At 47.3% G+C, this 24,043-nt stretch overlaps 1 long non-coding RNA gene across 1 annotated transcript; it reads right to left on the bottom strand.

Moving 5' to 3' along the window:
- On the bottom strand, positions 1-23,819 carry LOC135191182 (uncharacterized). Its single transcript, XR_010308753.1, has 3 exons — positions 23,748-23,819; positions 20,408-20,479; positions 1-729 (listed from the first exon to the last, which is right to left on the bottom strand). It is a non-coding gene; the product is annotated as an uncharacterized LOC135191182 (long non-coding RNA).
- Between the last annotated feature and the right edge of the window lie 224 nt (positions 23,820-24,043).

Raw genomic sequence — 24,043 nt, 5'->3', positions numbered from 1 at the left:
GGAAAGGAGAGGAGGGGAAGGGGAGAGGAAAGGAGGGGAAGGGAGGGGAGAGGAGGGGAAGGGGAGAGGTAGAGGAGAAGAGAGGAGGGAAGGGGAGGGAAGGGAAGGGGAAGGGGAGGAAGAAAAGAAAACCCCAGAAACTGAGTCCATTTACAAGAAGAAAGGAAAAAAAAAGAGGCAAAACCCAGTAACTGGCATTTTAGAAAGGAAAAGCAAAACCCCAATAAGTGAGTCAAATTAGAAAGGAAAAGTGAAACCCAATAACTGAATCAATTTAAAACAAAAAACACAAGAGAAAATAACTAAATAAAAGCTATGCACAGAGGCAGCACTCAGACATCACCAAAACCACCTTGGCTCTGTCCCCACACCTCCTGTCCTCTCCTCCTTCCCAACCTCAGGAAAGTCAAACGATTGCCAGCTCCTTTGAGTGAGCAGAGTAGCACAAAAACGCTGGGGCATGAGTCAGCATCTGTTGCTTTATTTCAGCAGGTTATTGCATTGGGTAAGTTGGAGACATATCTGATCACATCTCCTGGGCTCTAGGAAGCTGCCGTTCGCCCGGGGTGCAGGGTATGGGGCTGGTGCTGGGCTCTTTCAGGAGTGATTCAGCACCTTGGCAGGATCAGCCTGGCAGGCAGCAAGAGAAGAAAACGTGCATGCAACTGGCTGTGCTGTGTGTGCTGGCTTTTCCTTAAGGGAAAGAGAGGCTGAGCTTCCTGATGGGTCCTGCAGGCAAGACAAAAGGCAATTCCTGTCTCACACGGAAGAATACATCTCTGGCTGCAGTTTCTGCGGCTCTTTATTAACGGCAGTCTAAGGAACCATCCTATGTGCCTTCCCTCCACCAAGAACCCTGACAAGACAGATGGCTCAGAGTTGCCTAATGCCACGGGTTCACCTTTTTTATTTCATAAAAAAACCATTCCCCCCCTCCCTTCCCTGGCATCTGCAGGCCAGTTGCAGGAGGAAGCAGAGAAAAGGAACCGATGTAGATGCAGGGCACGCACAGACTGCGCTGCTGAGGGCGCATGCACCAAGCACACACACACAAAATTGATTCCCTCTGGCTCCTGCAGTCTGATCAATTTTGCATTCAGTGCAGACCTACAGTGAATTTATTACTCCTCGGAAACTTTCTAGCAGAAAGGGAGATGGATCCATTATGGCAGAGCCCAGAGTTTCAATCAGACATCTCCTGCAGCTCCCCTGCAGATTTGGACTCGTCTCTTGCCACGGAAGGTAAGAGGGTACCTGATTTAAGACCAGCAGGTTCAATACTAAGGGCCATGTGGATGTTACTGGCATTAGAGCACTTCCCAGAGGCACTGTTTGGCATCCAGGCCCCACTGGGCTGCACAGATTTCAATATTTAGATTGCAAGACACAGCAAGAAGAAAGGCAGAAGAGGAAAGAGAAGCGAAGTGACTTGAAACTGAGACACCCTGAGTCTGGATGACTTCATCTGTAGCCCTATAACCAATTCCTTCTACCCAAGGCTAAGAGGATGCTTTCCTTGGACATGTGGGACAAAGACACCTTACAAGGTTCTGGAAAACTTGGCATTTACATCACTCAGAAACCATTTCCCATTGCAGCAAGGAAAATGTCTCCCCAAGTTGACACATGTGTGAAACTAAATTCTGTCCAAGGCTTCCACCTGTGACAGGAGCCAGGAGAACCTTCTCTGAAAGGGCTCCATTTCACAGCCAGGGTTTCTAGGGTCCTAAGGAACAGGCAGTATTCCTCTATTGCAGGAAAACTCTCTGACTTATGCCATACACACCACTGGGTTCAACATCCATGTTCCACCTCTTTTGCCATGTGCAACCAGGAGTTGCACTAAATTGAGCCCTGGAGGGAGGAAAGGAAAGAGAAGATTTCATCTCATCGTTCTCCCTGGAAAGGATGGCTGACAGTAAGGGAATGCTGCTTCCTTAAGCTGTGGGGGAGCATGATGTGATCTCTGTGCTTTCAGTTCCCTCTTCCAGTTTAAACACAGTTTGTAATTCAATACCTTTCCCAGAATATTTTCCTGCCTCCTTTAAAATGTCTGAGTAGAGGTTATGAACTCTGATGTGATTACTGCTGCAAAAAGGAAGAGGAGTATGATGGAGCAAGATGGCAGATGTTAGACAATCAGTCAGGAAGATGTTTGTAGCTCAATGACCTTTATGATTAGATTCAGTTTCTGGAAGATGAAGCTTGGATGTGGGTATCAAGTTGGCTGCTCTGCTTTGCAGCAAACACAAATCTCAGGACCTACACCCAGCAAAAGATTGCAGCATTTCCAGCCCTGAAGTTTCAAACCTTAGCTTCCATTTCTTTTTCTCACCCCTACAAACAGTGATTGTCCATAGCAGACAGATCAGGTACCTGATGTGAATCATTCTGCCTGTTGCCTACTCATGCCTCACACAACCCCTCCCGAGGATGCTCTAGGATTGGCTCTAAACTGCCTTCTGCCTGTCAACGATTTTGATCTAGACAAATCGAATTTAAAGCACTACCAATTCCGAATGGCAGCATTTCACACCTAGAAACGCCACAAACGACAGTGCCAGGTGCCAGACAGGGGACAACCGCTCCCCCCCCCCCCCCCCCCACCACACACGCACACCATTGTCAGTCCTGCAAGACGCACTAAAAATAGAGCCCCGCCAAATATAGCAGAGCAGCATCCCTCTGCAGGCAGACCAGCATCCCTCTGCAGGCAGACCAGCATCCCTCTGCAGGCAGACCCAGCTCAGCTCCCTTCCCACCCGCAAATGAGTTACGCCAGGGTGAAGCTGATACAGAGCGAAATGACATTCTGCTGTGTAATTCCAAAGGAAAGGAAGGGGGGAAAAAGGGCAATGAAAACGATTCCTCCTGCCATCAGCTTTGCCAAAACCCCATTGTCTCTGCTGGCCTGCAGCGCTTTGCTCCACGGCTAATTCCACAGACTTCCAGAAGAGGGGGATCACACACAGAGCTGACCAGCAGCTGAGCTTACCGCCAGAAAGGGGTTTCTTTTAACCAGATTTTTTGGTTATTATTAATTTAATTTTGCCCTTTCCCCCTCCAATTCCCACTGGTAACAGAAAAAACATCCCCCCCTTTCCAGGGATCCTTGTGCCATGGGAACAAAGCTGCAGTCAATGAGCTAAGGTGATAATGTAGTAATTTATGGTGGGTTTAGCAGGAAAAGTGTAGGTTGAAGTTAAAACACAACAAATTTAAAGAAAAAGAAGAAAAAGAAAAAGGAAAATAAGAAAAAGGAGAAGGAGAAGAAGAAGAAAAAGAAGAAGAAGAAGAAGAAGAAGAAGAAGAAGAAGAAGAAGAAGAAGAAGAAGAAGAAGAAGAAGAAGAAGAAGAAGAAGAAGAAGAAGAAGAAGAAGAAGAAGAAGAAGAAGAAGAAGAAGAAGAAGAAGAAGAAGAAGAAGAAGAAGAAGAAGAAGAAGAAGAAGAAGAAGAAGAAGAAGAAGAAGAAGAAGAAGAAGAAGAAGAAGAAGAAGAAGAAGAAGAAGAAGAAGAAGAAGAAGAAGAAGAAGAAGAAGAAGAAGAAGAAGAAGGAGGAGGAGGAGAAGGAGAAGGAGAAGGAGGAGGAAAAAGAAAAAGAAGAAGAAGAAGAAGAAAAGAAGAAGAAAAATAAAAAGAAAAAGGAAAACAAGAAGAAAGAGAAGAAGAAAAAGAAGAAAAATAAAAAAGAAAGAGAAAGAGAAAAAGAAAGAAAAGGAGAAAAAGAAAAAAGAAAAGGAAAAAGGGATCGGGGGGTGTGTGTAGAAATATTTAGTTCCTGAGATGAAGTAATAGTGGAACAAAAAGAAGTAATAAGGAAGTTGACAGGCTTCTGAGCCAGGACCTGATTCAGGTTCTGCACCTAAAGTTGTAATGAAGTAGTACAATGCTGAGGAACAGAGCCTGGCTGCAGTAAACTGGTGCAGAAATTGGACACATTGATATTTATCTTCATTTTCTGGAGAAGAAATGCAATCCAGCCCACAGAAGGAATTGAGCAGAAAGTTTACCAGTACCATCTGAAGCAGAGGAGAAGACAACCTCTGGATTGGCATAGACTTTAGCTACCCCACGAGTGGTGAAATGTCTAAAATCAACCACTGGAGACAAAGAAACATCTTAGAATTCAAGGAGAGACCTGGAACTCTAAAGCCATCAGCAGATAAGGAAGACATTCTCAGCTCTTCCTCTCCCTAGCTGCACTCTCAGGAGCCAATTCAAGCAGAGATCTGGAACGCTAAAGCCATCAGCAGATAATGGAGACTTTCTCAGCTCTTCCTGCCCCAAGCTGCACTCTCAGAAGCAAACTTTTAGGTGGCGATTTGGCTGAAATAAACTCTCACTCCCTCTCTGCTGACCATCACCTGAGCCTTAACTGATACATAGAATCATAGAGTCAACCAGGTTGGAAGAGAGCTCCAAGCTCAGCCAGCACAACCTAGCACCCAGCCCTGCCCAACCAACCAGACCATGGCACTAAGTGCCCCAGCCAGGCTTGGCTGCAGCACCTCCAGCCACAGCCACTCCACCACCTCCCTGGGCAGCCCATTCCAATGCCAATCACTCTCTCTGCCAACAACTTCCTCCTAACATCCAGCCTAGACCTCCCCTGGCACAACTTGAGGCTGTGTCCCCTTGTTCTGCCCCTGGTTGCCTGGCAGCAGAGCCCAACCCCACCTGGCTACAGCCTCCCTTCAGGTAGTTGTGGACAGCAATGAGCTCTGCCCTGAGCCTCCTCTTCTGCAGGCTGCACACCCTCAGCCTCTCCACATAGGGCTTGTGTCCCAAGCCTCCCACCAGCTTTGTCACCCTCCTCTGCCAGGGCACCACACAGCAGCCAAATCCCTGCTTTATCAGGTTCCCCCAAATGCTCACTGCAGCAGCACACACACGAGGTGCTCCGATGCCCTCAAGGCACCCGAAAGTTCGGAGCTGTATTGGCAGAGGACTTTGGTTTACAGTGTTGGGCTTTTATTTTTTTGGGGGGGGTGGGGTGGGCTTTTTTGGTTGTTTGGATTTTATTTATTTGAAGAGCAAGAATGCTTAATTTAGCTGATGCTGGCATAAGAGAGAAGTTACTCAGGCATCAAATCCTGTAGACTGCCACACAAACCCCTCTCACAGTCCCCAACTTTTCCCCCTATTCCTTGCAAAAATCTGTGGGACAGATTCTCTGTGGAAGCAAACCAAAAAGCAGGGAGGGATGGATTGCTCCCTGGGATAGGACAAGGAGCAACGGGTGTAAATTGCAGCACAGGAGATTCCAGCTCAACACAAGAGGGGACTTCTTTACTGGAAGGGTCACAGAGCACTGGAATAGGCTGCCCAGAGAGGTTGTGGAGTCTCCTTCTGTGGAGCCTTTCAGGGCCTGTCTGGATGTGTTGCTGTGTGAGCTGTGTTAGATAGGATTCTCCTGCTCTGGCAGGGGGGTGGGACTCTCCTTGGGTCCCTTCCAACCCCTAACATGCTGTGAGCCTGTCATTTAGCCAAGGTGGGGGCCCAGGTGCACCGCAAAGAAACCCTTGTGAAACACAGAATCTATTTTCACTGGCTTACTTTCACAGAAGCAAGAAGGCAGCTTCAGAAATAATCCAGCCAGACCCCTGGGGAGAAAGAGTGGGAAGAAAAAAAGCAAAAGCAAAGCAGGCTCCTTCTGCTGTTCCCAGCAGTGGTACAGGCTGGGGGCAGGGAGGGTGAGTCTGACCCAGGAAAGGGCTGAGACCCAGGACCCCCAGGCCGGACGTGGCACACCCACTGACCCCCAAAACAATCGGATGAGCAATCTTTGTCAGGAACAAAAGACATCTGCTGAGCAAAACAGGAATGGCCTGGGAGCAAGGACAAAGGCAGACACCATCACATGATGGGCCAGTCTGCTCCAGCAAGATGCCAGGGTCAACGGCAACTGATGCGCCCAATAAGTCAAGAGGGATCAATAATGCTAAAGAACTCGGTGGTGGCTTCAGGATGAAGCAAATCAGTGCAAATGCAGTTAAAATAGGCTCTGAGCTCCCCGCACTGCAGCCTGCAATCTGCCTGAAGCTCACCGTGTGACACAGCGGCGCTGGCGCCCGGAGGTTCCCACAGCCTGAGCCGCGTCCGAGGCAGGTTTGAGTATGGATGTTTGTCATCCCTCCTTTTCTGAGAAGGCCTAAAATGGGTGAAGAGCAAGGAGACACTGCATTTCATGTGTCCTGCCCACTCAAAGAGGCTGTGTAAAAACAAATCCCACTTCCAGGCCACCCCCTCACCACTGAAGTGCATTCCAGCTTCTCAGTGCTGCCTGCCTGCACCTTTGTGTGTCTGTGCTTTGCCATTGGAATGGGCTGCCCAGGGAGGTGGTGGAGTCATCGTCCCTGGAGGTGTTCAAGAAAAGCCTGGGTGGGGCAATTAGTGCCATGGTCTGGTTGATTGAACAGGGCTGGGTGCTAGGTTGGGCTGGCTGAGCTTGGAGGTCTCTTCCAACCTGCTCTATTCTATGATTCTATGAATCTCAGCATCTTAGAATAGTTTCAGTGGGAAAAGACCTTTAAGATTGTAGAGTTCAAACATCAAACTAACACTACTAAATCTCGTCCCAAAGGATCCATATGTTTCTTGAACATCTCCAGGGATGGGGACTCCACCCCCGCCCTGGAAATATATCCCTACCCAAATCAGCAGCAATAGAAATGGTGCTAGAGAAACCAGTATGCCACAAAGGAGGTCTAAGCCTAAAAGTTGCAAGGATCCCCATCTGAGTCCCTAAAATGCCACCATGCTCTCTTCAACTTTGGCTCAGGTCACTCATCCCCTCTGTGCCTTGGTTTCCCCTTTGTGAGACAGGACACCAGCACTGTTCTGCCCTTGGGATGCTATGAGAAGAATCCATCAGCAAAACAGGGCAGCCCCTGATACTGCTGTAATATAGGCCAGGTGAGTACCTACATTTACCTGAGAAGAGCTATGACATGGTTCAACCCAATCATTAACAAACCATTTACTCAAAGCTAACTACAAATCATGGAAGCATCCAACTCATGTGAGCTGATATTTCTACAGGTCTTTTTCTTTCTCCATGGCAGACTTGGCATTACACCATTACACCAAGTGTCTCACTTACTCCAGCCTCTCATTCTGAACTGGCAGGTGACATCCTAACTGCGGTCCTCAAACATAATGCTAAGAGCAAGCATTTCCTCCTTGTTTTGGATTCAAACTCAGATTATATCCCCCAGGGAAGGAAGCTCAGCTCCTCTCAGTAACCTGCCTGACCATCTATAATTCAGCACAGTGATTTCATTACTGTAGATGGAGAAAAAAAGAGGAACATTAATTTTCCCTCAATAAATCTCACAAACTTATGGATAATAAGGATAATGTGGATAATAAACTTGTGGAGATAGGATATCCCCCTTGGAAACACTCTAAGAATTCTAACATGTGTTATGTTTCCTACCTTGGAATTAACTACTAAGTTTTGAATCCACTTGCTCCAGATAAGAAAATGTGCAAAGAACACAATCTGTGGTTTCATTTTCTCCTTGTTAACATCTCATTGTTGGCCAAAGACTGCCATGTTCATAGTCATGTAGAATGGTTTGGGTTGGAAGAGACCTTAAAGACGACCTAGTCCCATCAGCAGGGACATCTTCCACTAGCCCAGGTGGCTCAAGACCTCATCCAAGCTGGCCCTGAACACCACCAAGAGAGAGGACATCCACAACCTCTCTGGGCAACCTGTTCCATGGTCTCTCCACCCTCACTGTAAAGAGTTTCTTCCTAATCTTCAATCCAAATCTCCCCTCTTCAAGCTTCAATCCATTTCCCCTCTTGTCCTATCATTCCAAGCCCTTGTAAAAAGTCCCTTCTCAGCTCTTCTGTAGCTCACTCAGGTACTGGAAGGCTGCTCTAAGGTCTCCCTTCAGCTTTCTCCTCTCCAGACCGAACAGCCCCAACTCTCCCAGCCTGTCTCAATAGGAGAGGTTCTCCAGCCCTCTGATCATCTTTGTGACCTCCTCTGGAACCACTTCATCGGCTCCATGTCCACCTTATGATAGGGGCACCAGAACTGAATGCAAAGCTCCCGGTGGGATGTCATGAGAGCAGAGCAGAAGGGCAGAATCACCTCTCTCGTCCTGCTGCTGACACTGCTTTCGAGCCAGCCTAGGACAAGGTTGGTCTCTGGGCTGCCAGCCACCACTGCTGTCTCATGCTGAGTTTTTCCTCAGCTGACACTCTCAAGTCCTTCTCCTCAAGATTGCTCTCAAGCCACTCCTTGCCCAGCCTGTATTTGTTGATCCTTCTGCATGTGTTCCACAGTTGAGTCCACCTTGGCAATTCCTGGAATTTTAAGGTGAATTTCATTGTCTGATGGCCCAACAGCATAGGGAAAACCACAATCCCAAATGCACTGATCTATTCTAACCAAGAAAGAGAGGAAAGGGAGGCAATGGGGAAGAAGGCACTGCTCAGCAACTCGCATCTAGGGAAGCAAATGAATAGAAGTAATCTGGATCAAAGAGTAACAAAAGAGCTTCACTGCACACGTTAGCACTTTGCCTGGCATCTCTCTCAATCATCTAAATGGTTCATTTAACCTGTTCCTAAGTGCTTCTCTGGAAGAAAATGCAAATTTTTATGCAAGTAAAAGTGACTCATCACTTAGGCAGGAGGACCTTAACCTAAGTCAGCAAATAAGTTAAAAGGAAAACTGGTAACTTAGATAAGCCACAAAGCCAGGAGCGAAGATGAGAGTGCACATCAAAGAGTGGCACAGGAAACACACCTTAGACATGGTAATCAGTGCCAGAAAGTCATGTCTTGGCCTGCAAGAGTATACAGTTCAACACAGAGGCCTGCTGCCATCACAGAAACCAAAGACTGAAAGCCAGATTTCTGCAATCTGCAGCAAATCCCCTCCTGGGATCCAGGATGGAGCACTGCTGCCAAGAGGACAGGGCAGGACATGCTGAGACTTCCCATGCTTGATTTCTCACAGAGTCAAAGATTCCATCATGTTGGAAGGGACCCTCAAAAGTCATCTTGTCCAAGCCCCCTGCATTCAGCAGGGACACCTCTAACTGGGGAAGGCTGCACAGGGACACATCAATTCTCACCTTGAATGTCTCCAGGGATGGAGCTTAAACCACATCCCTGAGCAACCTGTTCCAGTCTTTTGCCACTCTCACTGTGCAGAACTTGCTCCTGACATCCAACCTAAATCTGCCCTGCTGCCGTTTCAAACCATTGCCTCTCATCCTATCACTCCAAGTCCTTCTAAAGAGTCCTTCCCCAGCCTACCTGCAGGTCCCCTTCAGATGTGTTTTCCCCATCAGTTCCACTCTCAGACATCACAAAGCATGGCCAGCCTTGGTCATTCACATGGATTTCTCTGCCCTATAAGCAAGTGAAATTCAGGGCTTCCAGATAGAGAAGGGCAGGTGAATGCTTCCCTACACTCATAACACAGCACAAAACCACACACAGAGGCTTTTACAGAGAAGATATTAAGAAAGCCAATACCAAAGAGGCCCCCACACTACTTTGAGCTGTGTAAAGCAGCTGGCTGAAGTATTTCAGGTTGAACAGACCTAAGCAGAGATATTATTGTTATTATTTATTATATAACATCCCAGCTTGCTGCATTTTTCAATTCACCCACAACCACCTCCTGCAGCACTTACACTGTCACTCTCTTCTTATGCTGCCCTAGTTTCCCAGCTTCCTTCTATCAAGGTAGAGGCAGAGGCCCCATCTCTGAAGCAGCTGAGTATCTATTATACCCTGCTGCTTCTCCCTCGCACTTATCCTATTATGCTATTACAGCTGCTGCAGGGTCGTGTGTTTTTCTGTTTGGTGACATAATATTGGGGGCCAAATTCCACCATCACTATTACACTATATAATAAGGGTGAGATGCACAGGAGTGCTGGTAAGAGCACTTCATACGGCAGGAGTCAGGGCTACAAATGGTTAGGGCTGCTAGCACCCAACAGGCACCAGGATCTGCTCATTCCCACAGATACAAATTGTCGTTGTATAGACAGAGGCAGCAGCACCGACCTGAAATAACAGCCACAGCAAATGCAGCCACTTCATATGTGCAAACAGAGACAACCTGGATGCAGATCAGAGTGGATAACCTTTCTCTCTCTGCCTTTTAAGCAGAGAAAATTACTATGCCAGAACTTTGGTTCTTTTCAGCTCCTTCCACCTTCTGTAGCAGAAGATGCAGAATGGGGGATACAGGGAGAATGGAGCAAAGCTGGAGGTGGGGAGAGTCAGGCTGGAGGTGAGGAGGAAGTTGTTGAGCAGGAGAGTGGTGAGAGGCTGGAATGGGTTGCCCAGGGAGGTGGTTGAGGCCCCATCCCTGGAGGTGTTTAAGGCCAGGCTGGCTGAGGCTGTGTGCAGCATGCTCTAGGGTAGGGTGTCCCTGGGCATGGCAGGGGGGTTGGAAATGGCTGCTCCTTGTGCTCCCTTCCAACCCTGACTTATTCTGTACCTGAGCTCTGCCCAGCGAGAAGGGTCTAGAGAACAAACCTGACAAGGTACAGCTGAGGGGATTTGGCTTGTTTAGCCTGGAGAAGAGGAGCCTCCTTGCTCCCTAAAAGGAAGTTGGAACGAGGTGGAGATTGGTCTCTTCTTTCTAGTATCAGGTGATAGAATGAGAGGAATTGGCCTGAAGCTGGGCCAGGGGAGGGTTAGGTTGGAGATTAGGAACAATTTCTTTGTGAAAAGAGTGGTCAGGGTTTGAAGCAGGCTGCCTAGGGAGGTGGTGGATTCACCATCCCTGGTGGTGTTCCAGAAACATGTGGACATGACTCTAGAGGCCATGGTTTAGTGGCCACCGTGGTGTTGGGTTGGTGGTTGGACTGGATGATCTGAGGAGGCTTTTCCAATCAACACAGTTCTATGATTCTATTATTCTCTTCTCCTGGACTCTTTGTGCCAGGGAATTTTTGTGACCTTTTCTCCTAAAAATCTCTACTGATATTCTTATTCTTGGAATGAAGACAAAGTGACCCTCTGGAAGCCTCTACAGTGGTCACTGAGTCCAGAAGCACTTTGTGGTGTCATTCTGAGCCAGTGTCCATGGAAGTTTTCTGTCTACATATACTGAGCACTTGATGCCAGACTGGATTTCAGCCTACAGCCAGCCCAGGACACTGTGGATGGAAAATAGCTGATTGGGAGGAGGTCCAAGCCAGATCAAAAAGCATTGAGAAGAGATGGGATGTAGCAATTGGCTCAGACTGCTCCACTGAAACAGTAATGCTGGTCCCAAGCCCAGGCTGATGTAGCTTTTCAAAGCAGTCTGGGATAACCTGGAACCCTTCAAACCATGACACCCCTTGACATCAGGGCATGTAGAACAGAAAGTTAACTCTGCTGCACACTGAGTACCTGAAACTAGCAGCTACAACAGCAAAGAAGGGAAAGCCAAGGAAGGGTTAGAGCTGTGACTACAGGTACAACATGCAATGGGGCAGGAGGACAGAGCAGAGATGTGGGGTCTGGTGACAGCAAAGGCTTCTGCCTGGACAAAATACAGCACAGACAAGGAGCATGATCCCTACAATTATCAGACAGTCCCTGTGACCCAGGCCCTAAATACCCAGGGCTTATTATTTCTCTTAGACACCTTATTTCTCTTAATGCCTTATTGTCCTCTACAACTACCTAACAGGAGGTTGTAGTGAGGCTGGAGCTGGTCTATTCTCCTAATTACTAATGATAGGACAAGAGGAAAAGGCCTCAAGTTGAATCAAGGGAGGTTGAGGTTGGCTGTTGGGAGGAAGTTCTTTACTGAGCAGGTGGTCAGGCACTGAACAGGCTGCCCAGAGAGGTGGTGGAGTTGCCATCCCTAGAGGTGTTTAAAAGGAGAGTGAATGTGGTGCTTGAGGCTATGGTCTGGTGATGAAGGATGCTGGGATGAAGGTTGGACTGGCTGATCCTGGTGGTCCTTTCCAACCACAGCAATTCATAGTGATGAGATGTTGTGCTGAGGGCTTTGGGTTAGTCAAGGACTTGTCAGTGTGAGACTAAGGATTGGATTTGAGGAGCTTGAAGGGCTTTCCAATCTAAGAGATTCTGTGCTTCTGTGGCTAGTGCACATGTAGAAGGTGGGAGGGGTGACTGAGTGGTAATGTACTGAAAGACTAAGAAGCTTTGAAAGCAAGGAGAGTTAATTGCCTCAAATGAATACCTCGTTCTGAGATGAAGCTATGTTATTCTTGAGAATATAATAGGTTCCTAAATCTCTTCTTCAACTTCAGGGATTTGCCTGAGGCCACAGAGAAAAGGCACTGCAGTGCTACCACACCCAGATCTCAGCTGCTTCAATTCCAAGCCTTGAAAACAACAGCCAAGGTCCTGGGCCAAGACTGACATCATGGCCAAGGAATAATGAGCCCATTTTTATCCTATACAAAATGATTGCAGAACAGCATAATTATCAACCAGCTAGGGCCTTTTGTCAAAGTCTTCATGGCTTTGACAACTACTATGGTGATATTGTAGCCATACCTTCTGCTACAGCTAACCTGTCCACTGCGGGGGTGAGGGGTGGAAAGAGAACTGCAAGTTGACAAAAAGCAAATGGAGCAAAGCTGGAGATGGGTAGGTTCAGCCTGGCTATGAGGAGGAAGTTGTTGAGCATGAGAGTGGTGAGAGGCTGGAATGGGTTGCCCAGGGAGGAGGCTGAGGCCTTATCCCTGGAGGTGTTTAAGGCCAGGTTGGATGAGGCTGTGGGCAGCCTGCTCTAGGGTAGGTTGTAAGTGCCCATGGCAGGGGGGCTGGAACTATCTGATCCTTCTAACCCTGACTGATTCTATGATTCTGTGATGAAAGTTTGCTTTTAGGTTCCTTCTCCTCCTCTGACTTTTAAAACAGGCTGCTCTAATCTGTCTCCAGTGCCACTGAAACAGGGAAATAAATCAACCAGACTAATTCCTAATTCTGAAGAATATTGAAGCTACTGAGCCAAAGATGACCAGAGGAGCATTAGAAGAAACCATAGAGAGGAAGGAGGGACATTTGTGGTAGTCAGGGGCTTTTGCTCAGATCAGCAGCATCCCTGAGCTCAGAGGATTATCAGCACTGAGATCATTCTGCAAACCAAATAAAATAATAAGAAAGTCCTTCATCATTTCAGTTAAGTGCTAAGTGAATTAACTGCCATCTGTCTGGACCAGACTAACCCAGGGAACAGGCTGAGGTATTCCTGTATCTCTTCCTGTGAGTGGTCTTGAGGACTGATCTGAAACCTGGTGCAACTCTCCAGGAAAACTCAATAGGAAATGAATGCTGTTGACCTGGCAGTGACTTTCCTGGCATAGCTGAAACAGGCTGACTGAATCACAGTGATGCAAAAGGCAGTATCAGTTCACTGAGGAGTATTCCAAAGAGTCCAATGCATTTTAAAGTGATGAGATTGTCTACTGTACCAAGGGATGCACTCAAGGGATGCACCACACACACTGAGCAATGGACTATGCTCTTCTCTGAACAGCAGAGACTGGCCTGGGGCTCCTCTGCTGAGCTTCCCCTAATTATGATGACTGCAGTGCTGGGCAGAACACACAAGTAATTATAGCCTGACCTAGAGCTGGACCTAAAAACTATAATGCCACATTAACCTGGCACACTTAGGCTCTGCATCAGCCAGGCTGGTCCTGCTCTGAGCACCTGAACTAACCCCGTCTGCAGCTTGATTCTCTGCTTGGGTATCTGTTACAGATAGCCACCGAGTGGAGCAGCCAGCTGGTGAGTTCAGGGGCCAGATCCAGTTCATGAGGCAGAAAATCTGGCCCCTGGGGAGGCTGGCTGATCAACAGGCCAGACAAACTAGTACTGCTCTGTGCCTGCTTAAGTGCGTGAAAGGGCAAGACACAGGTCAGCAGCACTTACTAAGCTGCCAGTAAACCAGGACACACTCCAGACACATACCAATGGGTTACACAAACACATGGTCACAGAGCCTGTCTCACGTGGAGCTCCAGTGGCTTCAACTGGGCCCCTCACATCAGCACCTGTGCGCAGAAGCGACTGCGGGGTGAAGGACTGCGCGCACAGGCAGCCCCCAGATGAGCTGTATGCCGAGGGCAAGATCAGCATTTGATGTCTGGTTCAAATTGTGAGCAGCCCTGCTGCAATTAATCACAGCCTGGCTGGTGAGGCAGGCTGCACTGAAACGACAAGAAGCGTTCTGGGGAGCTGATGCTGTCAGCTTCAGCCGCAACAAGTTTATTTTAAACCTCAGAACAATGAAGGTTTGTCACCGAGTCCCTCATCTCATCTGCTCTTCTGAGGGCTGCTTTCGAAACAAGACAGAAGCAGATGGCCCCAAAGATCATTTACCAAGGTTTAGATTTCTCTGTCACCTTCTGAATGGAGGCTTGCAAAAGAGGGATCTGTGTCCTCAGAAAGGAATTATTGGCTTAATGAGTGAAGCTATCAGGACCTGCTGGAGTGGGATCCAGAGGAGGCCACAAAGATGATCAAAGGACAGGAGCACCTCTGCTACAAGGACAGGCTGAAAGAATTGGGGCTCTTCAGCCTGGAGAAGAGAAGGCTCTGGGGAGACCTTGGAATGGGCTGCCCAGGGAGGTGGTGGAGTCCCTGGAGGTGTTCAAGGAAAGCCTGGCTGGGGCACTTAGTGCCATGGTCTGGTTGGTTGGACAGGGCTGGGTGCTAGGTTGGGCTGGCTGAGCTTGGAGCTCTCTTCCAACCTGGTAGATTCTATGACCTTGTAACTACATGCCAGTATCTGAAGGGGACTACAGGAAGGCCATAAAGGGACTGCTTAGAAGGACTTGGAGTGATAGGATGAGGGGCAATGGTTTGAAACTACAGCAGGGGAGATTTAGGTTGTATGTCAGGAGCGAGTTCTGCACAATGAGAGCAGTAAAAGACTGGGACAGGTTGCCCAGGGATGTGATTTAAGCTCCATCCCTGGAGACATTCAAGATCAGAACTGATGTGTCCCTGTGCAGCCTTCCCTGGTTGGAGGTGCCCTTGCTGAGTGCAGGGGGGTTGGACAAGATGACTTTTGAGGGTCCCTTCCAACCTGCTGCACCCTGTGAATATATGGAACATAAACATTCAAGATCCCCCCACTCACCAGCACTCGAGGGTTTGTTACCTGATGTGTTACCTTCCCATCCATACCTGATTGCTGAACACTCACAACATGGTTTTCTTAACTACTGAATTCAAGCACATCCTGGATTCACTACTCTGAACTAATGCTGCCATTTCTTCAATCCTCTCTCTCCTCATTCAGTTTTTCCTCTTAGAGTATTTTACTCACTTTACCTAAAATAGGGAAGTTCACCCTGGGAATTATTCAAAGCTATGCCATCATCTTAAATCATGGGGAATGGCATGGGAACATTTGCTTTTATCCCCCAGCATCTTTTAAAACTTAGCAGAACTGAACTTTCTCTCTTTCTTTGTGAGAAGATATTAAAGAATATCTCTCCCACAATTTAATGCACTAACCCATTAGAGCTTCCATTAGAAAGATGGATTGCTGGGAAAGTCCTGATCAGCTTTTGCTTTAAATTAAAGGCTTACTTTTTTTTATCATGGGCTCATACTGAATCTGCTCCTACAAAGTGGCAAATCATTTCTCCTTTCATGCAAGTTTCTTCAGGTGGAAAATAAAAGGAAATGTATCAGGTTAGAACTATACTGTAAGGGCAACTATTACAGTGAAGAAATGGTCCATGGTTCATAGAATGGTTTGAGTTGGAAGGGGCCTCAAAGATCATCTAGTTCCAACCCCCCTGCCATGGGAAGGGATCTCAAAGATCATCTAGTTCCACTCCTCCTGCCATGGGAAGGGACCTCAGAGATCATCTAGTTCCAATCCTCCTGCCATGGGAAGGGATCTCAAAGATCATCTAGTTCCAACCCCCCTGCCATAGGAAGGGACCTCAGAGATCATCTAGTTCCAACCCCCCCGCCATGGGAAGGGACCTCAAAGATCATCTAGTTCCAACCCCCCTGCCATGGGAAGGGACCTCAAGATCATCTAGTTCCAACCCTTCTGCCATAGGAAGGGACCTCAGAGATCATCTAGTTCCAATCCTCCTGCCATGGGAAGTGACCTCAGATATCATCCTGTTCCAATCCCCCTGCCATGGACAGGGACACCTTCTTCTAGACCAGGTTGCTCAAAGCCCTGTTCACAGAGTCACAGATTGCATTGGGTTGGGAGGGACCCTCAAAGGTCATCTCGTCCAAACCCCTGTGCAGGGACACTTCCAACTGCAGCAAGCCGCCCAAGGCCACATCCAAGGTTGAAGCCTCCACAGCTTCCAGTGTTTCACCACTTCCATGGTGAAGAATTTAAGTGCTCCCAGGTAAAAACTGCTGCTTCCACAAGCCACATTTCAGAAACCTGCTCCTTCTACTGGCCTGAGTTGACAAGTTTGGATGATCATTTCCCAGCATCAGGCCACCTACATCCACAGCATCCACGCAGGATAATTCACATTGGAAAGGACCTCAGGAGGTCTCTAAGCCATCTCCATGCTCTGCACAGGGTCAGCTCTGAGATCAAACCACATTACATGGGGGTTTATCCAATTCCTCATCCACTCTGTTGCTTTCAGCAAGACATAATCTTCCACCAGTGATCATCACCACTGTTTGATTTCCATTGCCCACTGCATGCTGCTGAATCTCAATGCCAAGTGGGCACTTTCCTGAGCTGCAGCTTGCACCTGCATTAATTACTGTTCACCACTTATCTATTATTTACACAGGACTCAAACTGTAGAACAAGAATAAATGGAATGACTTGATGTGAGCTCCTAACTCCATGCAGTTTTATCAGCTTATTTCACCTCAAACTAAGCAAAATGAGAAAGTTAAATAAATAAATGGGGCAGGGGGGGGTGGGGGAGGGAAATGTGGTTACAGTGAAAATACCACACAGCTCATTTAGATAGGTGCCTACTGCCCAGCTAATCTATCTAGAGCCTGGACAAATATGCTGCTATATTAGAAGAATAAATCATTCCATATGGTCAATAGTGAAGAAGTGAGGTTTTAGGAGGGATTTGCATGTTGAGAAGGTGATGACTTGGCAAAGACTGGAAGGATTTTCCAGGCGCGGGCAAGAATATGAAGCAGAGATGGATATCAGGGTGGGTGTTATCAGCAGAACCACCAACAAAGGCTGAGGTAAATTGTGCAGGGAGAGCATGTCCTGCAAGTGGTTTATGCTCTCTCAGCATTTAAACCTAAGGCTGGTACATTCCTTAGGCACTCGGGGCCAGCTCGCACCTGCCTTCAGTGTCCTCTCAACTCTACGAGGGGAGGCTGAGGGAGCTGGGGGGGTGCAGCCTGCAGCAGAGGAGGCTCAGGGCAGAGCTCATTGCTGTCTGCAGCTGCCTGCAGGGAGGCTGTAGCCAGGTGGGGTTGGGCTCTGCTGCCAGGCACCCAGCAACAGAACAAGGGGACACAGTCTCAAGCTGTGCCAGGGGAGGTCTAGGCTGGATGTTAGGAGGAAGTTGTTGTCAGAGAGAGTGATTGGCATTGGAATGGGCTGCCCAGGGAGGTGGTGGAGTGGCTGTGCCTGGAGGTGTTGAAGCAGAGCCTGGATGGGGAATTTAGTGCCATGGTCTGGTTGATTGGCCAGGGCTGGGTGCTAGGCTGGACTGGCTGAGCTTGGAGCTCTCTTCCAACCTGGTTGACTCTAGGATTCTACCTCCTCTCTCCACAGCACATTATGTAGGTCTCTTAATCCTGTTCCCACATCATTCTGGCAAGTAACAGAGGATGAAGCTGGACGAGACATTACAAACATGTGAAGGGCAGGAAAAGTACTAAGAGTGCAGGGCTTGCTTCTTGCTTTATAAAAGTTTAAACAGGCCTCTGAACCTTAGAGGAATGACTGCACATTCTGTAGCTAGTGAAAAAATAGACCAGAACCTAAAATGTGGCAAGTGCTTTCCATTACACTTCAGTCTCTTCTCAAACCATGGGAACAAAAAAAACATTGAACACCCAAAGGAACAAGTAGCAGATGGAAACACTATTTGGGTATTGCTCTTTTTAAACCTATTCATTCACTCCCAGATCTAAGTGCTACATCACAGTCAAAGCCAACATAAAGAAGCAACACACTGTCCACAGTTTTCAGCACATGCACATCATCCCCACACTGACTTTTCCTGGTTTGGTAAAATGCATTCAACTAAATAGAAGTAGGAATTCCACATACAGGTTGGAGAAAGCAGTTAAGTAGATATCAGGTGTAGAAATAAAACTCTAGAGCTAGACTGAAATAACTTTCCTACCAAAATCACCTTGTGGCTAAGAGAAGTGTGGCCAGCAAGTCAAGGGAGGTGATTCTCTGCCTCTACTCTGCTCTGCTGAGACCCCACCTGGAGTACTGCATCCAGTTCTGGAGCCCCTGAGACAAGAGGGATGTGGAGATGCTGGAGTGTATCCAGAGCAGGGTCAGGAGGATGCTCAGAGGCTGCAGCAGCTCTGCTGTGAGCACAGACTGAAAGAGTTGGGGCTGTGCAGGCTGGAGCAGAGGAGGCTCCCAGGTGACCTTCTTGTGGCCTTCCAGCATCTGAAGGGGGCTACAAAAATGCTGGGGAGGGATTTTTTAAGCTCTCAGGGAGTGAGAGGACTGTGGGGAATGGAGCAAAGCTGGAGGTGAGGAGATTCAGCCTGGACACGAGGAGGAAGTTGTTGAGTATGAGAGTGGTGAGAAGCTGGAATAGGTTGCCCAGGGAGGTGGTTGAGGCTGCATCCCTGGAGGTGTTTAAGGCCAGGCTGGCTGAGGCTGTGTGCAGCCTGCTCTAGGGTAGGGTGTCCCTGGGCATGGCAGGGGAGTTGGAACTGGCTGCTCCTTGTGATCCCTTCCAACCCTGCCTGATTCTATGATCCTGCAAAGCTGAAATATGAATAAAGGTTGCTATTTGAGCACATGAAGCACCTCTGACAAAGCATCCAAATGCAGCAATTGGCCTGAGTTAGAAAGCAAACTGTAACTATTAAAAAATGATTTTCTTTTTCTCTTGCCAAAAACTGTCACATGGAAGTTTTCTGTTGTGCTGACAGACTGATGGCCTTCAAAGCTCTGGTTTAGCTAAGCTATGTCACATGTTTTGAATAAGGAAGAAAGAAATCTGCCAGCACAACATGCTCTGAACCTCAGGGAAGACCAGACCAAGCAAGACAGAGTCCCTGACAGTTTCATAACAGAACTTCAACCTGCAGCCAAAGCAGATCTCCAATTGCTGGTGCACACTGGGGTGGTATCCAGCAGGTAAAGGTCTGTCCCCTTGCACTCTCTCTATTCAGACTCACTCCAGCAGGCAGAGTTAACCACAGATTTGCACTGATTTACTGAAAACCAACATAATCTTACCCATTAGTAGAATAATTGCCTGGCTAGTCTTTCACTCCACACTTCTCTCCCAGCTTCCCATGGCTAAATGAGTCCCTTCAAGCAGGCTTTTCCCAGTGGAAGACAAAAGTGTTCTTCCATGTCTTATTTCAGATGCTTCCACTTTTAACAGGGCTGTAACCACTCTATTTTCTACCTGTCAAGCTGAAATCACTTTGCTCCTCCTGGGTAACACCTGATTCTATAAACAAGCACATGGAAACCAGTGCCAGTCTCTGGGGAAGATGCTGCCCATGCCATGCAAAGCCTGCCTGGTACAAAAATTCATTGCAAAGGCTTGGTTCTGGTGGTTTGTAAAACTCAGGGTGCTTGTAAATGCAGTGGGGCACCTCCTCAGTGATTTCAAGTGACCTAACTCTCCCTATGTGCATCTCAGGTGGGTATGGATTTAGAAGTAGTAAAGACTTCAGCTTTTCCTAGCACAACTCATTAGGAGTTTTGCAGTTTGGACTATATGACCTCCCACATTCACCTGTGTGTGATGTCACACAGGGGTACAAGAACCTGCCCTCAGCTCCACTGCTACAGAGCTGCCAACTGTCACAGAAGGATAGGGGTGGAAGGGACCTTAAAAGATCATCCAGTCCAACCCTCCTGCCAGAGCAGCATCACCTACAGCAGATCACACTGGAACACATCCAGGCAGGTCTGGAGTATCTCCAGAGAGGGAGACTCCACAACCCACCCAACCCAGTACCCTGTTCCAGTGTTCTGCCACCCTCACAGGGAAAAAAATTCCTCCTCATGTTTCCATGGAACTTCCTATGCCTCAAAAAGCTTCCATGCCATTACAAAACTTCACTGACAACATTTATACACTTGAAGAGCTACCCCTTCACAGGCCTCACCAGTGAAGCTCCAGTCAGAGGAAAACAACACTTGCCTAAGTCTCAGTGCGGGATGGAGGCTTTGGAGAAGAGCCAGTAAATGAGATGCTCTCCTTGTGTCTTGGATAGGACTTTCAGGAGGACTTCTAGCCTTGACTCTTACCTCCAGAAGAATCCAGGTGACCCTTTCTCTTTCTCCTTTAGGATCAATTCTCACTGAATCATGAAGTTAATCCTACAAGGGAAACAAAAAGAAAGTCACTCCTATGCAGAGCATGGCTGTAAGGACTGTGCTTCACTCAGATCCCACAGGGAGAAGTTAAAGAGGTGTCTGAGCCTTGAGCACTTTAAACTCACACCACAGAATGAGTTGGGGGACACAGACACCCCCAACTTTTCATTTTCACAGACACCCCCAACTTTTCATTTTCTGATTTTAAAAGCAACTTGAACAAAAGTTGTCTTGATAAATAGAGAGCAAAAATTCATCTGAAAAATCAAGCCTGGGGTGAAGTTTTCTCTTTTCTACATGAAATGGCTCTCTCTTGATCTCAAGGCTGTAACAATTCTCCAGCTAATCCTCCTAAATCCACCTTTTTTTTCATCAAAATGCATCTGTGAGGCCAAATGTTTCTGCCTTTGGCCTGGATAAACTTTCTTCTCTTCCTTTCAGGTAGACTGAACATCTCAGTTGCTACCAGCACATTCCCACTGACACTGCAGAATGTCCAGACACACAAAAGTCCATCTCAGTTCTGTGGAGAGGATATTTCCATACCCAGACCTACTTAAAGAAAGCACATCAAGTTATTCCCATGTTTATTCCCAGATTCTGATGGGACTTCTACAAGCACAAGTCTGCAGTAAGAGCTGAAACTCGGGACCCACACTCATGTGTTTGCCATCCACATGAAGTCACTCAGTGGGCATCTACCAGCAGAAGTGTAAAATGAGAGCTCCGTACGCAGAAAGCACTGTGAGGTGAGCCAGCAGCCTGAGAGAGCAAAGAAATGAGCCAGGCCTAATTCTGATGCTGCATCAGTATTCAGTGGTGGGATAGCTCAGTGTTTACACTGGAGTAAGGCAAATCAGGATTAGGCACCATCTGCCTGAGAGTCCCAAGCGACCAGAATTGCTCTACGCGTCACAGTCGAATCCTCTCCCTCGTCTCTTTCATCTCTTACACGTTCCAGGTTTTCCATTCAGCTCCAGCCACAAAAGCTTTTACAAAATGACAGTCCAGATTGAGAGACCCGAAATGACAACCTCTGACAAAAGAGATAACCAAACTTTTATCAAGGAGAAGTGCCCCTTCCGCACTGACACCGGGCTGCAACGGTAAATACAAGGCAGATGTCGAATGGAAATGAAACGTTGTGCTCCCAGGGTGGCCTCGGCTTGCGTTCGGAGTTTGATTTAAAACAAGGCCAGAGTTCTTTCATCATTTCTTCCAAAAGTTTCAGACCTAAAGATTTTCCAAACTGACACATGCTTGACCTAGAACTTGGCAGTGCAAGGGAATACATACATGTGAAAAAACCCCAGAAAGCCTGCCAGGGTGAATACGAGGTAAGGCAAGTTGCCTGCAGGACAGAGGGAGAGAATGTGTTCATCAAATCACTTCTATTTCAGCAGCCCCAGTGTTAAAAGTTAATTCAGGTGAAATATCTTCTCCTGTTCTTTCAAAGCAAACTCACAACAAGCATTTAGAGATCCAGACAGCTAAATATTCTCAACTGAGCAGAACCAAAACAGGAGCCTAACTGTTCAGCGGTTTAAGGAGCGTTTCTCTGCATGCTTCTTTACCATCTGAACCACGTTTCCATCTGTGAAAGCACTTTGCCTGTTTGTTATTATTAGAGATGATAAAATAGGACCAGACATTTGCAATGACTTAGATATGCAGCCTCAAGAAGCACAGATTTGAAGGGGCTGAAGTGTTTTCTCTTTCTTATTTCTGGTCATAGAACAGCTCAGTGGAAAGGATGGAAACGTAGACTTAAAAAAAAGGCAGCTCAAAACTAAACGTAGAGTTAGGAGAGTAAATACAAATTAAAGGGTGGAAAAGATGCTGATATTTACACAGGGAGGGGGAAAAAAAAGAGTTAAAAGCATAAATCAAATTGCATTTTGCTTCTGTTTTGCTTTTTAAGACCAAAAAAAAAACCCCACTACTCCCCCCCACCCCCAGCAATCAGCGAGGAGATTATTCACAACCTCACTAAGTAGGATTGTATCTCCCCTTGGATGCCATAGTTCAGAGCTGCTTTCTCTCTTCTCACTAATTTCATCTCAAACGCAGCAAAACGACGACAGGAAAAGGGAATAAAAAATGAAAGGGAATAAAAAATGAAACCCAAACAACAACCCAAAAGACCCAAACTTTGAGGCCATGACTCTGTAACCTCCCTGAAGTTTTGAGCACCGTTGAAGCCGGCCTGTTCGCACAGGACAGGCAAACCCACGCTTGAAACGCCATGTAAAGACCTCCATACGTTGTCCCTCCACACACACACAGCCTCTCCACGAAGGGAAGAAACTGTGACAAGATTTTACTCTTAGATGACCTGACAAAGCAGCACTTTCTGGCACGGGCACAGGACACTCATTCCCCCCCTTCGTTTCCCAGTACGAGAATTCAATCCCCTGAACCGCCAAAACCTCATCCTCCACTCGGCTATTTGCGACCAAAACCCGAGGTGCAAACAGCCTCCCTGGCCTCCTTAAAAATCATTTTCCATGCCTTGAAAAGGTAAAATAGAGATGGATGGATGAATGAATGGACAGCTAGAGAAATGCTTTCAGTCATGCTTCCTCCCCCCCCCGCTCCCTACACACACACCCCCACACCATACACCCCCCACCCCCCTTTAAAACTGAAAAGCATCAGCACCCAAATAGCAACAGGAAATTTTTACCTTGTGGCTAAATAGCTCACTGTTCACTTTGCAGCTGCCTCTATTTTTTTTTGCTGGGCAAAACACCAACACAAAAGTCTTTCCTAAGAAACCAAGCTTTTGACATAAGGGCAGCGACAAACGCAAACCTACAAAGAATTTCTCTCTCCCCCCCCCCCCCCCCCTCCTCTTCCCCCCCAACCTCCGTCCCGTCGTTATAATTCCTAATTTTGTGGGATGTATTGCTGGGCTGTTTATCATAACAGTGTGCAATAAAAAGGACGACTAACTCTTGCAATTTTCTCCCTACTCCTCCCCTTGACAGGGGCCACTGATAGGGAAAGAGGCTCGGAAAAGCAGAGCAGTGAAAGGCTAAGAAACAATAGGCAACCATGGCTTTGACAATGCAGCCCTGAACCCTTTTTGCTCCCGCTGTGACACTTGCATTCAAGAGCAAGGGCGGCTGCCATCATAAGAATGGACAATGGCATGAGGAATACAAGGGAGAGAGGAGGGGGGGGGGGGGATAAAAAAAAAAAAGGGGGAAAAAAAAGAAAAAAAAAAGGAAATCAGATGAATTCAGAGCTAAGATGGCAGAGCTCTCACCTTTTCCGCTTTTTTTCCAGTAATCTGGATGGAGACGTCCCGCAGAGAAGAGATAAAAAGGGTGTGCTGAACTGTTGGATGGTTCTGAAGACTTCTGCATTTGCAAACGCATTTTAGAACTATTTGTAGGGGTATATATGCTGCATGCCATCTCTCTGTCTCTGTCTCTCTCTCTCTCTCTGTGTCTCTCTCTCTTCTGTTTTATGTCCTGCTATCTCCATCACACACCTCTAATAGTATGAAGACTTTCTGCCCATGTAAGTAAGTGAGAGTGTGTGTTCCTTAATGTTTGAATC

This window comes from Pogoniulus pusillus, chromosome 38 (genome assembly GCF_015220805.1).
Source record: "Pogoniulus pusillus isolate bPogPus1 chromosome 38, bPogPus1.pri, whole genome shotgun sequence".
Taxonomy (NCBI): domain Eukaryota; kingdom Metazoa; phylum Chordata; class Aves; order Piciformes; family Lybiidae; genus Pogoniulus; species Pogoniulus pusillus.
Note: the sequence above shows the minus strand (reverse complement) of the source record. Positions and strands in the feature narration are given on the sequence as shown.